General features: G+C 42.0%; 1 protein-coding gene across 2 annotated transcripts in view; it reads right to left on the bottom strand.

Annotated features, from left to right (window-relative positions):
• Positions 1–20,491, bottom strand: part of GLI1 (GLI family zinc finger 1) — a 166,457-nt gene extending 145,966 nt beyond the window's left edge. For both annotated transcript variants that reach the window (XM_056562537.1, XM_056562541.1), the window contains exon 1: positions 20,335–20,491. The gene's annotated coding sequence lies outside the window, so the exon portion shown is untranslated. The remainder of the gene's footprint in view (positions 1–20,334) is intronic.
• Positions 20,492–22,285: the final 1,794 nt, after the last annotated feature.

Raw genomic sequence — 22,285 nt, 5'->3', positions numbered from 1 at the left:
CATTTCAGCTGCTAAAATGCAGCCTTTCTCAAGCAAGTTTTTTTTAATCACAAATTCTGGAGTGCTGCAGTGTTTTTGCGTCTATTTATCTATCTGTCTATCTATCTATCTCATATCTATCTATCTCATATCTATCTATCTCTCTCATATCTATCTATCTATTTATTTATTTATCTCTCTCATATCTATCTATCTATCTATCTATTTATCTCTCTCATATCTATCTATCTATCTAAGTCCAAATATGAACAGCACATCAAGATAAATAGGTCATTTTGAATGGGGTGCAAGCATACTTGGAGCCTCGGTCGCCAGTTCCTTAATCCATAAAAAACAAATAGATGCAGCACACCACAGCTTGAAAATCACAGGGCAAGGTTTATTCCATAGTGTATTCCAATAGACAACGTTTCACCAACCTCACGCTTGAAAAAGGAATAAACCTTGCACCGTGATTTTCAAGCTGTGGTGTGCTGAATCTATTTGTTTTTTATCTATCTATCTATCTACCCACCTATCTATCTACTGTATCTATCTATTAGCAGATCACTGCAGCATTCTGTTGTTCAAAGATGAAACAGGTGTTCAGAGCAATGTTTCCGCAGCCTGACACTGTCTTTCTCACATATGCAGCTGTTGAAATGTCGCTTTTTGAACACTGTGTGAGATGGAATAAATTTCACCTGTTTCACCTTAAAACAATGGTGACCAAGACTCGTATACCTGCATGCATTGACTACATATAAAGGTTTCCTTAATGTGCTGCTCAGTAGCTGTCTATATTGGGGGGGGGGGGATATGCAGCAAATAATATAGGGGGCTGAGATGCCGCCTCTCTATGTGTGTGGGCTTATGATCAGCAGTCTCTCTGTTAGGGGGGCCATGAGCAGTAGTGTCTGTGTAAAGTGGGGTTTATGTGCAGCAGTCTGTGTTAGGGAGGCACATGAAACAGCAGCCTCTGTGTACTGTGTAAGGGGGTCATGGGCAGCAATCTCTGTGTGAGGGAGTGTCATGAAAAGCAATCTCTCTGTGTGTGAGGGGGTTTCATGAGCAGCAGCCTGTGTGTGTGGAGAAGGGCATGAACAGTAGTTTATACGGGGGGGGGGGGGGGGGAGAGAGAAGGGGGCCCATGAGCAGCAGTCCCTGAATGGGAGGGTCATAAGCAACAGTCTCTATACGAGGAGGGGAATGAAAGATTTATTTATTTATTTATTTATATATTTATTTATATAGCGCCTACAGATTCAGCAAAGATGGGAAGCTATGGGCTCATCACATTAACGTCAGTCCCCATTAATTCATGCCTGTTCTCAAATCTGTTCAAGCCCTTTGCAAATGGCTGTAAATAGATCTCATTGATGTCAATGGGATTTTTTTGTAGTCCTTTGTCACCTGTTTGCACTCAATTGGTTACTATTCTATTATTTTTAGTGGAGAAAAGACGTTGCATGCAGTATTTTTTTTTCTCTGTCAAAAACAACGGATTAGAAACGGATATGTGAAATTTAACTTTAAAGTCTATGGCAAACAGATTAGCCTGTAATGTCATTTTTTGCATCCATTTTTTACAATCCGTTTTTGATCCGATATCTGCGCTCAGAAGAGGAGTGAGCAGCAAATAAAGGATACAAACGTATTAAAAACTGATGCAACAGGATGCCACTTAATGGCATCCGTTTGCATCAGTTTGCATCCATTTGTTAGTATGGTCTGTTTAGCAACAATAATGGGAGAGAGCGGCCATGTAAACCTAGCCTTAGAGTGGTAATCTATGTCAGAAAGGGCATTGGGAGCAGAGTATAAAGAGGGAGGGGGTCTTTTAGCCTATTCCGGGGTCTTAGTTAAAATTGGGAAGAGCGAGGTGGTGTCTGGTAACTATAAGAGAAAGTACACTAAGCAATTGTCTGAGCTAGTGATTGTGTCTCTGTATACAAGAATGTGAAGTATACAAGTGAGTGTAAGTATAAAAGTGAGAGGGACTTAAAATTAAGGGACTTTAAATTCAGGGAGTTTATTTGAAATATTTGATAGTTTTTTTTACTGTTAATTTTTGCAATCCTTAAATCTAGTATGGCCTCCATGTTAGAATAGGTAGTCCAGTGTGCATCTTGCACAATGTATGCAATCCTTGATCAGCAGTTTGAGGGTGCATATTTTTGTGAGAGATGTGTGCGAGTTGTTCATTTGGAAGCCCAGATCCTGGGTCTAGAGGAGCAACTGGCAACACTGAGACGCATTGACAACTTGGAGAGGAGTCTCCTGCTCACTGAGCAAGTACTCTCTGGGGTAGGGGTGGGGGAGGATAGTGGGATGGAGGTGCAGGACAGTCAGGCAGCTAGCTGGTTTACAGTTAGAAAACAGGGTAGTGGGAAAAGTGTCAGGGAGGCTAGTCCTGAACTTGCACACCCCAACAAGTTTGCCTGGTTGGCAGATGAGGGGGATGTCATTTCAGAGCTTGCAGTACTGCAGCAGGACTCTGCCTCTGACCACCAGGAGGGTGTCTGCTCCAGTAAGGAGAGAGGGAGGAGTGCAGGGCAGGCCAGTGGGGGACTCAATTATAAGGGGGACAGACAGGGTGATCTGTCACAAAGACCGGGATCACCGAATAGTGTGTTGTCTTCCTGGCAATCGATTTCGGCACATGGTGGATCATGTTGACAAGTTGCTGGGTGGGGCTGGAGAGGACCCAGCAGTCATGGTACATATTGGCACCAATGACAAAGAAAGAGGTAGGTGTCCTTAAGAATGATTTCAGGGTCTTAGGCCACAAGGTCCTTGCTTAAGGCAAGGACCTCCAAGGTAATATTTTCAGAAATATTACCTGTTCCACGAGCCACACCAGAGAGGCAGCGGGAGATTAGGGAGGTAAACAAGTTGCTCAGAAGCTGGTGTAGGAAAGAGGGTTTTGAGTTCATGGAGAACTGGGCCGACTTCGCTGTCGGATACCGGCTTTACCGTAGACATGGGCAGTACCTCAATGGGGAGGGTGCAGCTGTGCTTGGGGAGAAGATGGCTAGAAGGGTGGAGGAGTGTTTAAACTAGGGACTGGGGGGAGGGAACCAACCTAGCTGTGACTGGGCGGTCAACATACAGGGATATAGCCTATTCAGGAAGCATCGGACAAAACGGAAGGGTAGAGGAGTTTGTCTTTATGTGAAATCAAGTCTGAAGGCCGCACTGCGGGAGGATATATGGGAGGGAAATGATAATGTGGAGTCATTATGGGTAGAAATATGTGGAGATAAAAAATAAAACAATTCTATAGCTATAAGCTATAACCAAACATAATGGAAGAGGCAGAAGATCAATTACTGAGGCAAATAAACAAATTAGAATGAGGTGATTTTATCCTGATATAAACTGGGAGACAGAGACCTGTGAATGTCAGAAAGGAAACAGGTTTCTGACTATGGCTAAAAACAATTATTTGCCCCAAATGGTGCAGGGTCGGACCAGAGGGGGCGCCCTACTAGACTTAATATTAACCAACAGATCTGATAGAGTAACTAATATGCAGGTAGAAGGACACCTAGGAAATAGTGATCATAATATAATACATTATAACTTGTTCTTCAATAAGGGAATCTCTCCAGGGGCCACAAAAACAATGAACTTTAGTAAGGCAAAGTTTGATCAACTCAGAAAAGCCCTTAACAATATAAAATGGGATAATGTCCTCAAAAACAAGAATACTGACACTAAATGGGAGACTTTTAACCCCTTAAGGACGCAGGGTTTTTTCGTTTTTGCATTTTCACTTTTTCCTCACCACCTTCTAAAAATCATAACGCTTTCAATTTTGCACATAAAATTCTTTATGATGGCTTATTTTTTGTGCCACCAATTCTACTTTGCAGTGAAATTAGTCATTTTACCAACAAATCCACAGCGAAACGGAAAAAAAATTGATTGTGCGACAAAATTGAAGAAAAAATGCCATTTTGTAACTTTTGGGGGCTTCCGTTTCTACGCAGTACATTTTTCGGTAAAAATGACACCTTATGTTTATTCTGTAGGTCCATATGGTTAAAATGATTCCCTATTTATATAGGTTTGATTTTGTCGTACTTCTGAAAAATATCATAACTACATGCAGGAAAATTTACACGTTAAAAATTCTCATCTTCTGACCCCTATAACTTTTCTATTTTTCTGCGTACGGGCCGGTATGAGGGCTCATTTTTTGCGCTATAATCTGAAGTTTTTAGTAGTACCATTGTTGTATTGATCAGAATTTTTTCATGATATAAAAACTGACCAAAAAATACGCTATTTTGGACTTTGGATTTTTTTTGCTCATACGCCATTGACCGTGCAATTTAATTAATGATATATTTTTATAATTCGGACATTTCCGCATGCGGTGATACCACATATGTTTATTTTTATTTTCACAGTTTTTTTTATGGGAAAAGAGGGGTGATTCAAACTTTTATTAGGGAAAGGATTAAAGGGATACTCCCACCCTAGACATCTTATCCCCTATCCAAAGGATAGGGGATAAGATGTCTGATCTCGGGGGTCCCGCCACTGGCGACCCCCACAGTATTGCATGTGGCACTATACAGTATTATTTCACTAACACAGCACACTCCCTATGCGTGTTAGGACAAAGCAAAGTGTTCTACATCCCTATTGAGGCTCTCTGTAGGCCAGAAGTAGCCGTTTTTATTAGCAATTCGCCACAAATACATTTGTACCGAACCAAATTTTTTCGAAAAATTTGACGAATCGCCCGAATTGAATTTTTCAAAAATTCGCTCATCTCTACTAATAGCGTCTGCTTCAAGAAGGCTCTAGTAGCAGAGAACAGATTAAAATGATCCATGTAATGCCATACCATTGCATGGATTAGTATAAGCAATGTAATAATTGGTTATAAAGAATCTCCTAGGGAGTACTTAAAAAAAAAATTTTTTATATAAAAAAAAACCCATCAAAATATAAACATTTATCGGAATTCAAATCATCCATCTCTCTCATTTACAAAAACAAAAAAAACTCATATTTGGTATTGCCACATGCGGAATTGTCCGTATGGTGAATGGTGTGAACAAAAATAAACAACAAAACATCAAAACTGTAAAAAAAATGTATCCCATCTAAACTGAAATGGTACCAATAAAAACTACAGATTAGGGTGCAAAAAATGAGCCCTCATACAGCCCCATAGATGGAAAAATTACTTTAGAGAAATTTTAAGCATATTATTGTTTTAAAATAAAAGTTTTAATTTTTGAATCCCTTAACTCAGAACATTTTAATTTATTTCTGCATTTTCATAATTTCTTCCTCGAATTTTCATAGCCATAGTTCTTTAATTTTCCAATCTACAGACCCATATGATGTCTTTTTTTTTTTGCGGAACCAATCGTAGTTTCTGATTGCATCACTCATTTTTCCATAAAATATGCTGCAAAACTATAACAAAAAAAAAAAAAAAAAAAAAAACAGTGAGGTAAAATTGAAAATAAAATTCTATTTTGCAAATTGAGAGGTGGGGGTGTGAGTTTCTTTGTTACTGTAGGATCAAACAGATGTTCTCTTAAAGGGGTACTCCTGTGGAAAAAACATTTTTTTTATTAACTGGTGCCAGAAAGTTAAACAGATTTGTAAATTACTTCTGTTTATAAATTGTAATCGTTCCAGTACTTTTCAGCTGCTGTATAATACAGAGGACGTTCATTTCTTTTTTAATTTATTTTCTGTCTGTCCACGGTGCTCTCTGCTGACACCTCTGTTCATGTCAGGAATTTTCCAGAGAAGGAACAATTCCCCATCACCTCTCCTGCTCTGGACAGTTCCTGACATGGACAGAGGTGTCAGCAGAGAGCACTGTGGTCGGACTAAAAAGAAATTCAAAAAGAGTACTGTAAGCATTAAGATTTTTTTAATAGAAATAATTTACAAATCTGTTTAAAGGGGTACTCTGCCCCTTCGACATCTCATCCCCTATCCCCTATCCCCGGGGATCGCCACTGCGAGTTCGCTCTTCACGTAATGACGGGCAATACAGGGGCTCTGCCCCTCGGGATGTCACGGCCCGCCCCCTCAATACAAGTCTATGGGAGGGGGCGTGGTGGTCGCCACGTCCCCTGCCATAGACTTGCATTAAAAGGGCAGGCCGTGATGTCACGAGGGGCAGAGCATTGACGTCACGCTGCTCCGTCCCCTGTATTGCCCGTCATTACGCACAGAGCGAACTCGCTCTGTGCAGTAATGATAGCGAAGTGCTGCAGCGGCGATCCCTGGGGTCCCCAGCAGTGGAACCCCGGCAATCTGACATCTTATCCCCTATCCTTTGGATAGAGAATAAGATGTCAAGGAGCAGAGTACCCCTTTAACTTTATTGCACCAGATGATAAAAAAAAAGTGTTTTCCACCGGAGTACCCCTTTAAATCTTAAAGGTCAGTCAATTAAAAAAAAAAAATCAATGGCTTAACCCCTTAACCCCTTAAGGACCAGGCCATTTTACACCTTAGGACCAGAGCGTTTTTTGCACATCTGACCACTGTCCCTTTAAACATTAATAACTCTGGAATGCTTTTAGTTATCATTCTGATTGTGAGATTGTTTTTTCGTGACATATTCTACTTTAACATGGTGGTAAATTTTTGTGGTAACTTGCATCCTTTCTTGGTGAAAAATCCCAAAATTTGATGAAAAACTTGAAAATGTAGCTTTTTTCTAACTTTGAAGCTCTCTGCTTGTAAGGAAAATGGATATTCCAAATTAAAATTTTTTTTTTCACATTTGCAATATGTCTACTTTATGTTTGCATCATAAAATTGACAAGTTTTTACTTTTGGAAGACACCAGAGGGCTTCAACGTTCAGCAGCAATTTTTAAATTTTTCACAAAATTTTCAAACTCACTATTTTTCAGGGACCAGTTCAGGTTTGAAGTGGATTTGAAGGGTCTTCATATTAGAAATACCCCATAAATGACCCCATTATAAAAACTACACCCCCCAAAGTATTCAAAATGACATTCAGTAAGTGTGTTAACCCTTTAGGTGTTTCACAGGAATAGCAGCAAAGTGAAGGAGAAAATTCACAATCTTCATTTTTTACACTTGCATGTTCTTGTAGACCCAATTTTTGAATTTTTACAAGGGGTAAAAGGAGAAAATGTATACTTATATTTGTAGCCCAATTTCTCTCGAGTAAGCACATACCTCATATGTCTATGTAAATTGTTCGGCGGGCGCAGTAGAGCGCTCAGAAGGGAAGGAGCGACAAGGGGATTTTGGAGAGTACGTTTTTCTGAAATGGTTTTTGGGGGGCATGTTGCATTTAGGAAGCCCCTATCGTGCCAGAACAGCAAAAAAAAAAAACCATATGGCATACCATTTTGGAAACTAGACCCCTTGAGGAACGTAACAAGGAATAAAGTGAGCCTTAATACCCCACAGGGGTTTCACGATATAATTTTTTCACTAAAATGTGTGTTTCCCACCAAATTTCACATTTTTGCAAGGGTTAATAGCAGAAAATACCCCCCAAAATTTGTAACCCCATCTCTTCTGAGTATGGAGGTACCCTATAAGTTGACCTGAAGTGCACTACGGGCGAACTACAATGCTCAGAAGAGAAGGAGTCATATTTGGCTTTTTGAGAGCAAATTTTGCTCGGGGGGCATGTCACATTTAGGAAGCCCCTATGGTGCCAGAACAGCAAAAAAAAAAAAAAAAAAAACACATGGCATACTATTTCGGAAACTACATCCCTCAAGAAACATAACAAGGGGTACAGTGAGTCTTCACACCCCACAGGTGTTTGATAAATATTCATGAAGTGGGATGTGAAAATTAAAAATTGGATTTTTTTACACTAAAATGCTGGGGTTACACCAAATTTTTCATTTTCACAAGTGGTAAAAGGAGAAAATGTCACCGTAAATTTGTAAATGCATTTCTTTGGAGTAAGGACATACCTCAAGTCTGGGCGTAAACAGCTTGCACACTGGTCTGAGAGGAGCAGGTCGCATTCAGGGGCCTTGAGCTTCTGCGTTGCGGCCTAAGGAGCCAGAACAGTGGGACCCCCCCCCCTGTACATGGGGTAAATAACTGGGGTACACTAAATAACTAAAATGGGGTACAGTGGGACATAAAATTATAAAACAGGTTATGGTCCCAGAATGATGACCCAGAGCATAGCCAAAACTAAAAAATATGCCCACCCCAAACCCTATGCTCTGAATCATCATTCTGGGAATGTGACGTGCGTGGCCGTCCCTAACCTGTTGCCTCAAATGCGCACCCCGCTCAGGTGGAGAGAGAGCGCTGCGCATTTGAGGCAACAAAAAAAGTCCCCGATGATAGTGACTCAGTAACCCATGACCCAGAGAAAAAAATACCCCCAGAGGTATCATCAGTTTTTTGTTTTTTTTTTAGATTAGTTTTTTTGGGCAATTTTGTGGCTTTATGGTGTTAAAATTTGGAATGTATTCTGGACATGGTACATTGGGGTCAAATTATGGAAAATTAAAATGAAAAGGAAAAATTTAGTACTCCATGGAAGTGTGATACTCCCTGAAGCAGTTTTTAATGCAGAGGCCCGGATGATCGGGGCAAGTGTCACACTGAGTGGTGGTGTCCTTCCGAATCCCCCTCCTGTTACACACTCTGCATTTTTTCTGGGATCGTCCCTTCTTTCCAGTATGGGGGACTTCACCTGGAAAGTGTTGGCCTGGGACGATCCTGGCACCTATAACTCCAGTTCCTTGGGAAGTCCGGCCTGCTCTTTCCCGGTCGCCAAAGATCAGGACCTTTAGGACTTCTTCTTGGAACTGGAGGAATGTCCCTGTGTTGCCAGCGTACTGGGACAGTACAAAAGAGTTGTACATGGCAACCTGTACCATATAGACCGCAACTTTTTTGTACCATACCCGTGTTTTCCGCATGGCCATGTATGGCTTGAGGACATGATCAGAAAGATCAACTCCCCCCATATACCGATTGTAGTCCAGAATACAATCGGGCTTGAGGACCGGTGTTGTGGTACCTCGCACAGGGACAGGTGAGCTGCCGTTACCATGAATAGTGGTCAGCATAAGGACATCCCTCTTATCCTTATACCTGACCAACAACAGGTTTTCATGGGTAAGGGCACTGGACTCACCCTTGGGCATAGGTGTCTGCAGAAAATTTATAGGGAGGCCTCTCTGGTTCTTCCGCACGGTCCCACAAGCGGACGTGGATCTGGCGGCGAGGGATGTGAAGAGAGGGATGCTGGTATAAAAGTTGTCCACGTACACGTGGTAACCCTTATCCAGCAAAGGGTGCACAAGCTCCCAAACGATTTTCCCGCTAACACCCAGAGTGGGGGAACAATCTGGGGGTTCAATACGGGAATCTCGTCCCTCATGCACTCTAAACTTGAGAGTGTACCCGGAGGTACTCTCACAAAGTTTATAGAGCTTCACACCATACCGCGCCCGCTTCAAGGGAATATACTGGCGGAAGATGAGTCTCCCCTTAAAACTGATAAGAGACTCATCAACAGAGAGGTCCCTGAGCGGTACATAGGCCTCCAAAAATTTGGCCCCAAAGTGATCGATGACCGGCCTCACTTTGTAAAGCCGGTCATGGGCGGGATCACCTCGGGGCGGACATGCCGCATTATCTGCATAATGCAGGCATTTCCGAATCGCCTTGTACCGCCTCCGTGCCATGACCATACTGTAAAGCGGGGTCTGGTAGAAGATGTCCCCGCTCCAGTACTGTCTGACACTTGGTTTTTTGACCAGGCCCATATGCAGCAAGAGGCCCCAAAATGTCTTCATCTCTGCTGCATCAATGGCGTACCATTCATTGGGCCTGGCCAAAACAGAATCAGGGTGGTGGGCGATGAACTGCCTGGCGTACAGATTCGTCTGCTCCACCATTAGATTGACAAAACTGTCACTGAAAAAATTACTGAAATAGTCAATTTCAGTGAATCCAGAATTGTCAATCCGGATTCCGGAGTCGCCAACAAACTCCGGAACCCGTAGCTGATAAGCCTCTGGGGGTCTCCAGACAGGTTCACCGGAAGGGGGCTCTGGTAAACTTGTCTGGGGGGTCGGACTCCTAGTACGAGCAGCATCACCACTCGCACTAGTGCCAGCCACTGGGCCACTATCATGGGGGGTGCGTGGTCTCGCCTGGCGGCGTCTCCGCCGCCGTATAGGTGACTCATCATCAGTACTAGATGATGAGGAGGACGATGAAGAACACAGGAATGTTGGATCTTCATCGTCCCCACTGACAGATTCGGAGTCGGAGGCAAGAAAAGCATATGCTTCCGCTGCCGAAAATGCCTGGCGAGCCATCGCCTTTTTTCTACGGTGGTCGGGGGGGGGGGGGGGGGTTGGTGGCGGGGGTGGCGGGTGTGTGTGTGGGGGGGGTGAGTATGTAGTGTGTGTAATCGGTGTAACTAACTGTATGGGGGGTAAAAAAGCGCTGCAGCCAACAACAAAAAAAATGGCCAAATGCAGCGCCCTGAATCCCTAATAGGGCCCGGGTCACACTAAAAAAAATTGTTGTGGACCCTTTAGGTCCTATTAGGGGGTCAGGGGGGGGGGGGAAATTGTGACTATTTTTTTACACTTTTTTTTTACTTTACTTTTTACTTTTTTTACTGGTTAACCCTACCTGTCCCTGGGGCTGTACTCTCTCCCTGCTTTAAGGGGGGTCTTCCTCTGTGAGGGGCTCCGATCTTCACAGAGGGGGGGTCCCTGGCTCCTTCTCGCAGCTCTGGCCGCTGAATGAACTCAGGGAGCAAGCAGAGCCGTGAGAAGGGGCCGTTAACCCCTCCCCTGCCGGCTGCTATTGGCCGGACGATAGCAGCGATCCTGGGGGGGTGACGACATCGCCACCTCCCCATAGATACAGAGGGTGATAGGGGGTGTATCATACACCCCCGATCACCTTGTATCTCCGGGTCAGCGGGTCACACGTGACCCGCATCACCGGAATTGCCGAAAATCGCAAGTGTGAATTCACTTGCGATTTTCGGCGATCGCCTACATGACCCCCCTGGGCATTGGCGCGGGGTGCCTGCTGATCGATATCAGCAGTCACCCCGGTCCGGTCCCCGCCCGTAGCGCGGCAGGGACCGAAATTCCCACGGTCGTACAGGTACGCCTTTGGTCCTTAAGTACCAGGGAGCAAAGGCATACCTGTACGCCCTTGGTCCTTAAGGGGTTAAGGACTCAGCCTTTTTGGGCCTTAACGACAATTTTATTTTTACGTTTTAGTTTTTTCCTCCTTGCCTTCTAAAAATCATAACTCTTTTATATTTTCATCCACAGACTAGTATGAGGGCTTGTTTATTGCGCGACCAGTTGTCCTTTGTAATGCTATCACTCACTTTACCATAAATTGCATGGCACAACCAACAAAAATACTATTTGTGTGAGGAAATTAATAGGAAAACCGCAATTTTGCTAATTTTGGAAGGTTTTCTTTTCGTGCTGTACATTTTACGGTAAAATAAACATGTTTTCTTTATTCTGTGGGTCAATATGATTAAAATGATATCCATGATTACATACTTTTCTATTATTATAATGCTTAAAAAAAATCGTAAACTTTTTAACCAAATTAGTGCATTTAAAATCCCTCTATTTTGCTGACCTATAACTTTTTCCTTTTTCCATATAAGCGGCGGTATGAGGGCTTATTTTTTGTGCCATGATCTGTAATTTTTTTTGATAACACATTTGCATGTATAAAAATTTTTATCAATTTTTTATAAATTTTTTGGGAATAAAATTTTATAAAAAAGCAGCAATTTTGGATTTTTTTTTTTACGTACACGCTGTTCACCGTATGGGATAAATAACATTATATTTTAATAGTTTGGATATTTACACATGCGTCGATACCAAATATGTTTATTATAAAAAAAATATTTACACTTTTTGGGGGTAAAATGGGGAAAAACTGAATTTACATTTTTATTGGGGGGAGGAGATTTTTCACATTTTTTTTACTTTTATTTGTTACTTTTTTTTACTTTAATTTTTACACTTTAATAGTCCCCAAAGGGGACTATTTATAGCAATCATTTGATTGCTAATACTGTTCAGTGCTATGCATAGGGCATAGCACTGATCAGTGTTATCGGCTATCTTCTGCTTTGGTCTGCTCGATCTCAGACCAGAGCAGAAGATGCCGGGAGATGGACGAAGGCAGGTGGGAGGACCTCCGTCCGCCATTTCAGATGATCGGATCAACACAGCAGTGCTGCGGGTGATCCGATCGTCCATATTAAGTGCCGCACTTCTGCAGATGCCGTGATCTGTATTGATCACGGCATCTGAGGGGTTAATGGCGGACATCCACGCAATCGCGGATGTCGGACATTACCGGTGGGTCCCTGGCTGATATCAGCAGCCAGGAACTGCCACGCATGACCCGAGCATCGCTCCAATGCTTGCGGTTATGTATAGGACATAAGTGTATGTCATGGTGGGTTAAGTACCACCTCACCAGGACGTACATTTACATCCTGCGTCGTTAAAGGGTAAAAAAACAAGAAAACAGGTATGCTTAAAATTGCCCTGTTCTGGCCCCTATAACTTTATTTTTCTGCCTATTGAGCTGTGCTAGGACTAGAACACATCTTTTGCACCATGGTCTGGGGTTTTATTGGTATCAATTTGGTGTAGATCAGAAACTGCAATCAATTTTTATAAAGTTTTTCCTAGGATGTAATGTGACCAAAAAAAAAAAAATATTAGGTATACTTGTCCACTGCAGGGAAATCTTCCCAGTTGTTGCCTTAAAGGGATGTTCCATTGAGATAACTAGGTCTAAAATGATGTATGCTATGAAATTAAACATATTTCAGATGTAAAAGCTTTCCTGAAAATGTAACTATTTGGATTCCTCTTAGTTCGTATTCAATGGAATCCTTTAACCCTTGGGTCTGGATTATGATTGCTGTATCTCTCATGCCCATAAAGTTTCTTAACAAAGAGCAGATAGTTGGATTGAAGAGTAGATCAATTAAAATAGTAGAGTTTAAGACAAGCTGTTGGGTAAAACGTTTGTATCTCTAATATAACAACAATTTAAGTCTGCTTGATTTCACACAGGCATAAAATCATCACATTTTTGCATTTGTAAAACATCCACAAGCCCTGGCTTCATTGTGGGTCTGATGACCCAAACTAACAGCTGTCAGTTCTGGTCATCAGACCTGTAGTCAGACCGGGATTTGCAGATGTATTACTGACATATGTGAAAACAGCTTTTAAACGTACTTGACGTATTACAGAAAAAAAAAAAAAGATGCTTCTATAAGTTACTCACTAGGCAGATTTTGTACGCCTTTTTTATGGATCTAGCTTCTGTATTTGGCTCACATATCCCTTCATTCTGCTGCTCAGTCATTCGGACATCCACTGCTCAAAAAGGGACGTGTCTGATGCATGCACTGAGCCCGCCCTCACTATGCATTCACTTCCTGCCTGAGTCTGTTGTGCTGTGACTCCCTATCCTATCACTGCAGGCTGTTCTGTAACCCTCTCCTCTCGGTTTTCAGACAACAGTAGTGGGCACAGAGGAGTGCTAGTCCTACCCTCACTTCCTGTGCTTCAGCTGTGTCCACTGCGTAGAAGTGTGGCCAGAAGCAGCTTCCCTTGGCAATAACAGGTGATCGCTAAAGAGCTGCCACAATCCATGGATCACTTTGTTGGCTTATCTGGATGAGACAACCTGGTAAAATGGTCTATGTAACAGCGTAGACTCCAAGTAAACTAAGAACATAATAATCCAATAATCATTTTCTCTCAGTGCTTAATATAACAATCAACACTTTTAACCCCTTAATGACGCAGGACGTATATTTACGTCCTGTGCCGGCTCCCGCGATATGAAGCGGAATCACGCCGCGATCCCGCATCATATCGCGTCGGTCCCGGCGCTAATCAACGGCCGGGACCCGCGGCTAATACCACACATCGCGGCGATGTGCGGTATTAACCCTTTAGAAGCGGCGGTCAAAGCTGACCGCCGCTTCTAAAGTAAAACTGAAAGTATCCCGGCTGCTCAGTCGGGCTGTTCGGGACCGCCGCGGTGAAATCGCGGTGTCCCGAACAGCTGATCGGACACCGGGAGGGCCCTTACCTGCCTCCTCGGTGTCCGATCGACGAATGACTGCTCCGTGCCTGAGATCCAGGCAGGAGCAGTCAAGCGCCGATAATGCTGATCACAGGCGTGTTAATACACGCCTGTGATCAGGATGAGAGATCAGTGTGTGCAGTGTTATAGGTCCCTATAGGACCTATAACACTGCAAAAAAAAAGTAAAAAAAAAGTGTTAATAAAGGTCATTTAACCCCTTCCCTAATAAAAGTTTGAATCACCCCCCTTTTCCCATAAAAAAAATAAAACAGTGTAAAAAAATAAAAAAATAAATAAATAAACATATATGGTATCGCCGCGTGCGTAAATGTCCAAACTATAAAAATATATCATTAATTAAACCGCATGGTCAATGGCGTACGCGCAAAAAAATTCCAAAGTCCAAAAAAGCGTATTTTGGTAACTTTTTATAACATTAAAAAATGAATAAAAAGTGATCAAAAGTCCGATAAAAACAAAAATCATACCGATAAAAACTTCAGATCACGGCGCAAAAATTGAGTCCTCATACCGCCCCGTACGTGGAAAAATAAAAAAGTTATAGGGGTCAGAAGATGACATTTTTAAACGTATAAATTTTCCTGCATGTAGTTATGATTTTTTCCAGAAGTGCAACAAAATCAAACCTATATAAGTAGGGTATCATTTTAACCGTATGGACCTACAGAATAATGATAAGGTGTAATTTTTACCGAAATATGCACTGCGTAGAAATGGAAGCCCCCATAAGTTACAAAATGGCGGGGTTTTTTTCGATTTTGTCGCACAATGATTTTTTTTTCCGTTTCGCCGTGCATTTTTGGGTAAAATGACTAATGTCACTGCAAAGTAGAAATGGTGATGCAAAAAATAAGCCATAATATTGATTTTTAGGTGGAAAATTGAAAGGGTTATGATTTTTAAAAGGTAAGGAGGAAAAAACGAAAGTGCAAAACCGGAAAAACCCTGAGTCCTTAAGGGGTTAAGGTCAAATAATCCAGTGGCTGTCTTATGCAATAAATGTTTTTAAATACAGGATCCGATCAAAGGCTCTTATCTCCTTTTAGCAGACGGTGACATCTAAGATTCACTCTCAAAACTCCTCTTACAATCCCTTGAAAATATTTCTGTCTCTTATTAGACATACTGAGGATTTTTAGCTTTTTATATCAGATATGCAGTTTGTGTTTGAAGGGATGAGAACTTTCACTAATAGTTAGCTCTAGATATATACTCCACTAAACTGTTGTCATGTCCATAGGAAGAACCATACTACAGATAAATACATTACTGTAAAAGAATAGTGTAGCTATAGCTGTAGTTGCTGGTCTGAGGCCACAACCTTTACTCAATTTCTTTTTTTCGCCTTTACTCCTTTACATTTCCATCTACAGAGCCATATAAGGGTTTGTTCTTTGTGGGACCCATTCTACTTTGTAATGACACCCTTCATGTTTCTATTAAATATACTACAAATCTGAAGAAAAAAAATATATATATATTTGTGAGGTGAAATTGAGAAATATGCAATTTTGCTTATTTAGGAGGGGATTTGTTTCTATGCCCTTCACGTGCAGGAAAACAGAGATGTTATTTGTATTCTTCAGGTCGGTACCCAATTTGTAGTTTCTTGTTATGTTTCAAAACAAAAAATAAATAAAAATGCCTTAAACTGACATATTCTAATAACTTTTTCTTTCTACGGAGCTGTGTTGAGGATACTTTTTTGTACTGTGATCTGTACTTTTTGGATAGGGTCCCACGGAATAGATCCACAGAGTATTTTACGCTGCGGATCTGCTGATGACCTGACCCTAAATTTTGCCTTCGGCTGTTCCCCCCCCCCTCGTGTGCTTCTCACAGCGGCAATGGGCCTGCGGGTCACTGTGCCTCCTCGCAGTGTACTCACAGACATCACGGAGCGGCTGCGATGTCTGAGTATACTGCGCATGCGCGCGATGACACGCAAGTCCCTGTGTGGCTGCTCGGTGGGACACATTGCCGCTGTGAGCAGCACACAGGAGGGAACAGCATAAGGCACAATTTAGGCAGATCCACAGCAGAAAATACGCTGCGGATCCGCCCCGTTTGACCCTACCCTTTATCAGTATTTTGGTATACATTTAACTTTATTTTTTTCTGGAATATGATGTTGCAAAAAAAATGCTATTCTAATTTTTTATGAAGTACTTGAAGGCGTTGAGTGATGGCTACTATCAACCTTGATTCTTCACATCATAAACCTTCTAGATGGCGGTGAAGGGTCCCTTTTCCTGCCACCAGCCTCTGTATCGACACTCCAGTGATGCAGCCTGTATGAGTGCAGTGGCAATCACACCATATAATGCTATGCAATAGGTATTGCATTATACTATTAATCCAATCCAATGATTGCATATGAAAGTCCCTATGGGGACTTTAAAAGTGTAAAATAAAAAATAAGAACAAATATTTTCTAAATTACATAAAAGCCCCTCTCCTTATAAAAAATGAGGCCCCCTTATTTCCCATATAACAAAAATTAAATTAAGAAAATAATAAAAATACATGGTATAACAGCATGTGAAATTATAATTTTCTGAACTATTAAATTATAATGTTTATGATCCCACATGGTAAACAGCATAAACATTAAAAAAAGAGTCCTCTTACAACCCCAGTATCCAGAAAATAAAATAAAAGAAGAACTATAATAGAAAAACTATATCAATTGGGTACCGTATATGCCGGCGTATAAGACGACTGGGTGTATAAGACGACCCCCAACTTTTACAGTTAAAATGTAGAGTTTGGGATATACTTGCCGTATAAGACAACCCCTCCTACCGCGATGTACAGTACCTTGTAGTTCCCCCCACATTAGGTAGTCAGCATGTTCCTCCACATTAGTAGGCAGCATGTTCCTCCACATTAGGTTGGCAGTATAGTTTCCCCCACATTAGGTAGGCAGTATAGTTCCCCCCACATTAGGTAGGCAGTATAGTTCCCCCCACATTAGGTAGGCATCATGTTCCCCCACATTAGGTAGGCAGTATAGTTCCCCCCCACATTAGGTAGGCAGTATAGTTCCCCCCCCACATTAGGTAGGCAGCATGTTCCCCCACATTAGGTTGCCAGTTCCCCCACATTAGATTGCCAGCTCCCCACTCCCCAACATTAGGTCGGGAGTTCCCCAACATTAGAAGGCAGCTCCCCCACATTAGTAGCAGTTCCCCCCACAATAGTAAGCAGTACCCCCACATTAGTAGGCAGCTCCCCCCATAATAGTAGGCAGCTCCCCCCATAATAGTAGGCAGCTCCCCCCATAATAGTAGGCAGCTCCCCATAATAGTAGGCAGCTCCCCCCATAATAGTAGGCAGCTCCCCCCATAATAGTAGACAGCTCCCCCTATAATAGTAGGCAGCTCCCCCCATAATAGTAGGCAGCTCCCCCTATAATAGTAGGCAGCTCCCCCCACATTAGGTTGGCAGCTCTCCCCCCCCCCCCCCCCCCCCCCCCCGTGGACATACAGCATCAGCCTCCAGCCATATAAAGTGTATGGCTGGAGGCTGTATGTCTGTATACTGCCTCCACAGTGTTCCTATCACCGCTCCTCCGGCCCGGGGTCACATCTACTGCTTTGGCCTAGGGACCATAGCAGGAGGTGCCAGTACCGGGGGAGCGGTGACAGGAACACTGAAGAAGATAACGCGCCGCCAGTCACTTACCATTCCCTGGCCAACGCGCGTTCTCCTGCGATGATCCTGCGGTCCTCCTGGTCCTCCTGCGTCTCTATGGTTGTACGCACGGGACGTCACTGATATACAACCATAGAGGCGGAGGACCAGGAGGACCGGAGGATCATCGCAGGAGAACGCGCATTGGCCAGGGAATGATAAGTGACCGGCGGACACAGGGATGTCCGGGATAGGAATACTTATTTTTATGTGTCTGGCCCGGCTCCCGTGCGCGGTTGCAGGCGGGGGCCGGCCATAGCATGTAAAAACTAATACTGTCTACTAAAAACCAGGGGGCCTCCAGCTGTTGTGAAACTATAACTCCCAGCATGCCCGGACAGCCTTTGCCGGTCCAGGCATGCTGGGAGTTGTAGTTTCACAACAGCTGGAGGCCCCCTGGTTTTTAGCATCAGTAATTAGTTTTTACATGCTATGGCCGGCCCCCGCCTGCAGCCGCACACGGGAGCCGGGCCGGACAGATAATCATAGGTATTCCTATGCCGGACCCCAGTACCCGGCATATAAGACGACCCCCGACTTTTCAGAAGAAAATCGGGGTTAAAAAGTCGTCTTATACGCCGGGATATACGGTATTTATACCCAGCCAGACTAACTTGTTCAGTTCCTCTGGGGAGAGAGGGTTGCAGTTTACATAGAAACCAATCTAAGGGGTGTCTTGTGACCAATGTTCCATGCATCCGTAGAGACACAATCCAAAACAATGTAAAATGACAAACCAGACACAATTAACTTATAATACTTAGACACAAGTTTAGATACTTGAGAAGATAACTCCTCAACCACACAAACCAGACTAGTAAAGTGTGTACTAGGGATGTGTATTGAACAGCTGCCCTGGTGTTTGGGTACAGTATATACAGTCCAGCAGATATGAAGTAATGTCAATTTCATCAGCATTGAATGTGAACAAGCTAGGGGGCAGGACTATACCAAAGTTTTGCCTCCCCACAGTCTTTAATAAGGCACCATCTGAAGAAAGATCGTCATTTGACAGGTGCACTTCCTCATACTACTTTCATCCATGAACAGCCAGAGCCGGTAACCCTATTTTCTTGGAATCTATAGTAGACATGCAAGCTATGTTCAATCTAGGTTTAGCTGATTTAGATTGTATTAACATATTTTCCCTATAAAACAAAGAGAAATGATGTATAAATGTTTTACCTTGATTGTCTACTGAACTGCACAAGACTGTTTGCCAACAAGTACTAGTGGTGTCAGCCCATTCATGACTGCATCGGCACCCTACAATCACATTAGCCACTTCTATAAAACATACTGCATTCATATAATCCATATTCTAACCCTCTGTACCGCTCATATCCCCTTATTTAATATGACAATAACATGTAATTAATGCACCTTGGGTTATATCTATGTTAGTCACTGGCTTTTTGATGAGGCACGGTTCTCTCTAATGGAATGTCTAGTAATTACCTAGTACAGCATTACCCAAGAAAAGGATGAGAAATACAATGGGAAACAAAAGGTAAACCGAATAAATTGGAGTATAAGGACTCACAAAATCCTGCCACACCTTGTTCTTTGCCCTGGGCAGAGAGTGAGGTGCCAAAATAGCATGCTTAAACCTTGTTATTTCAAATTTGGAAGTGTTTACATTTTTTACATGCTATGTGGGTGTTCTGTACAGTTTTTTTTAAGGAAGGGATGAACAGTTTTTCAATTCTTGCTGTGAATAACTCCCTTAGTTTTATTGGCTATTAATGTAATATTCAGAAACCTGTAATTATATAATATCATGATTTCATTATTTTTAGATGTTCATTTTAATGTTATTAAAATAAGCAGCTATGATGTTCAGTATATACAGGCAATATAGGACATAAGTTAAATTAAGGCACATTTGTATCTATTTATTTGTCTATCTATCATCTATCTACTGTATCTATCTATCTATCTATCTACTGTATCTATCCCATATCTATCTATCTATCTTCTGTACACCTCTATTGTAAGTTTTGTCTTGTTTTTATATTTGTTACACTTAATTATGTAATTGATGTTTTATTGAACACCACATATAACTTGTCCTATGGTCACTGTTCACTTGTGCTTGAAAAAGGCTGCATGTGCGGTTGAAACGTAGCAATTGGAATAAACCACTTGTCACTACTCTGTGTGCTGCAGCAAATCTGTTTTTCTAGCGATACAGACCCGGGACCTGGGACCAGCCGCTGCGTGCACCTACCTCTACACACCTTTGAGGTGCAGCCCACCCTGCTTTTTCTATATCTATCTATCTATCTATCTATCTATCTATCATCTATCTACTGTATCTATCCCATATCTATCTATCTATCTATCTATCTATCCCATATCTATCTATCTATCTATCTATCTATATCTATCTATCTATCCCTTTTCATTCTCTTCTGGTCCAACTCCCAGTAAAGTGATGGCACCTCTCCAGTGACGGGCAGCACATAGAAATTCCATGTTGACTACCCGCGGTGGCTGACCTGGGATGACTCCACTGGATTACACGGATGTGTCACGGTTACCGCGACATTCCGTGATTCCTGTTGTGCACTTCATGCCCACCAGGAGATTGCAGTTCTACACCGGAGCCGTCCAGTTCCCTTTTCCAAGAAGGCGCTTTTCCCCTCTGCTACAGGACTGAGCATGTGCCGGGCTTGAAGTTTACGGTTTCCAGGATACCTTTCATGTGACTCGTCACATGACTTTGTTTGCATACTTCAGTTCCGCACGCCGCACGGTATCTCTTCATGAGCCGGAAACATGCCTGTTTCGCTTGCCAATCATCAGATAGCTGGCTGCCGGGTGAGTGACCACGATCCCTGCCCACTTTTGCATAAGAACTTTGATTATTATGTTTGTCTCTGTATCACTGTTTGTTTACATGTCTACTGTGTTAAATAATGGGTGGTCCCGCGTGATCTTAAATACCCTCCTCTCACCATTTGTTGCTTGATAATGGCAGCGTGAGGCTGCCGAAACGTAGCTCACATGGAGTGAATAAAGACACCACCTTTTTTCACCTACTTGGAGTGCATCTGCTCTTTTTTGACTATCTGTCTATCTATCTATCTATCTATCCCATATTTATCTATCTAGCTTTCTATCTCTCTCTCATATTTATCTATCTATCTAACCAAAGAATAAGTTGGCCAGCACTATCAATTCCAAACTATTGTAAAAACTGGCTTGCAGGTGCAGGCTGCTGGGCTAAATACACAGCAACAGGAGAATACAGAAGCACACTGCTAGCACAAAGACATAGATGAAACATGAGTATATAGATAAAACATGAGTATATAGATAGAACATGAAAAGCTATACAGCTGTAATGCAATAAATGAAGATATGAAACTATGAAATTATGCTCCTGTTTTTGTATGGAATAAAGCCACCTTATATTTTTTTGAGTGCGTGACCTGGGCAAACTGGTTGCCTGCACCCGTTATTTTGGCATTTCTCCTGCCTCGGTTGTGCTACTCTTCCCTTATTTTTGTCTATCTATCTATCTATCTATCTATCTACCTGTCTATCCCTTATCTATGTATCTATCCATCTATCTATCTATCTATCTATCTATCTATCTATCTACCTATCTATACCATATCTATCTATCTATCCATCCACCCATCTATCTATCTATCTATCTATCAATCTATCTGTCTCTCATATCTATCTATCTATCTATCTATCTATCTATCTATCTATCATATAATAAATTTGAGTGGCCGTATTAGTCCAGTGATGCAGATACAAATCAAAAAATGTTGCAGTATCTTGTAATACCTTTACAGAATTTTGTAGAGAAGCTTTCGGTATTCCTCCCTTTATCAAGTCCAAAGCTTGTGAGCTTAGATTTGCTTTGGACTTGATAAAGGGAGGAATCCTGAAAGCTTCTCTACATTTTTTGATTTGTATCTATCATCTATCTATCTATCTATCTATCTATCTATCTATCTATCTATCTATCTATCTATCTATCTATCTATCCCATATCTATCTATCTATCTATCCCATATCTAGCTATCATCTATCTATCTATCTCATATCTATCTATCTATCTATCTATCCCATATCTATCTATCTTTCTATATCTCATATCTATCTATCTTTAAGGTACTGGTTAGTAGTTATTGGTTGTGACTTTTTATTTGCTTTTATTTGCAGGTATTGGTGTTGGCGCTGGCACTTTAAATCTGTGTTACCATGGAAGTACTTACTTTATGCTGAGCTCTGTCATTTCTCCATGTTACAACTGTCTAATATTTTTGATTTATATTAACCCCTTAAGGACTCAGCCCATTTTGGCCTTAAGGACTCAGACAATTAAATTTTTACGTTTTCATTTTTTCCTCCTCGCCTTCTAAAAATCATAACTCTTTTATATTTCCATCCACAGACTAGTATGAGGGCTTGTTTTTTGCGCGACCAGTT

The sequence above is a fragment of the Hyla sarda genome, chromosome 2, assembly GCF_029499605.1.
Source record: "Hyla sarda isolate aHylSar1 chromosome 2, aHylSar1.hap1, whole genome shotgun sequence".
Classification (NCBI taxonomy): domain Eukaryota; kingdom Metazoa; phylum Chordata; class Amphibia; order Anura; family Hylidae; genus Hyla; species Hyla sarda.
Note: the sequence above shows the minus strand (reverse complement) of the source record. Positions and strands in the feature narration are given on the sequence as shown.